This window comes from Geospiza fortis, unplaced genomic scaffold, assembly GCF_000277835.1.
Source record: "Geospiza fortis unplaced genomic scaffold, GeoFor_1.0 scaffold140, whole genome shotgun sequence".
Classification (NCBI taxonomy): domain Eukaryota; kingdom Metazoa; phylum Chordata; class Aves; order Passeriformes; family Thraupidae; genus Geospiza; species Geospiza fortis.
Genome location: NW_005054459.1, coordinates 812,877 through 813,680, shown reverse-complemented (window position 1 = coordinate 813,680; position 804 = coordinate 812,877). Strand labels below are relative to the sequence as shown.

General features: G+C 51.1%; 1 protein-coding gene across 1 annotated transcript in view; it reads right to left on the bottom strand.

Moving 5' to 3' along the window:
* Positions 1-804, bottom strand: part of KCNJ1 (potassium inwardly rectifying channel subfamily J member 1) — a 17,978-nt gene that overhangs the window by 16,217 nt on the left and 957 nt on the right. The gene's annotated exons all lie outside the window — the stretch shown is intronic.

Below are 804 nucleotides of genomic sequence, written 5' to 3'. Positions count from 1 at the left end.
GCTCTGTGCCTGTCCAGGGACATTCCCTGTGCCACAAGCTCTGTGCCTGTCCAGGGACATTCCCTGTGCCACAAGCTCTGTGCCTGTCCAGGGACATTCCCTGTGCCACAAGCTCTGTGCCTGTCCAGGGACATTCCCTGTGCCACAAGCTCTGTGCCTGTCCAGGGACATTCCCTGTGCCACAGGCTCTGTGCCTGTCCAGGGACATGGAGCCAAAGGCTGTGTGCCTGTCCAGGGACATTCCCTGTGCCACGGGCTCTGTGCCTGTCCAGGGACATTCCCTGTGCCACAGGCTCTGTGCCTGTCCCGGGGACATGGAGCCAAAGGTTCTGTGCCTGTCCCAGGGACATTCCCTGTGCCACAGGCTCTGTGCCTCTCTCAGGGACACTGCCCTGTGCATGGAGAACACCTGCAACTGTGAGAAGCTGTCACACTGCGCCTCTTTGGGCTTTTGGGATTGAGTTTAATTCTAGAGTGGCAGCTCTCAGATAAGCACCTATGGAAAAAGGCTGTGGTATAGGAAATAAAGGCTGAGTAGGAATGAATGGCCACTTGTTCCTCTGTGATCATTCAAACCATTACCTGTTTATTTTTGTAATTCTGTAGGGGAGATTTCCCCCCTCTTGTGCACTGAAGTTGCATGGTGCAGCAAATTGGTTTGTTTAAGCAAAAGCTCTTATGGTGTCTTTCATCAAATGTTCTCTGAGAACATTACTAATAATTCATTAAAGCAGCACTGTCAGCTGGAACACTTTTAATTACCATTTTCTGACAAGTCAACCCTTAAGTGGTATGCCCTGATTT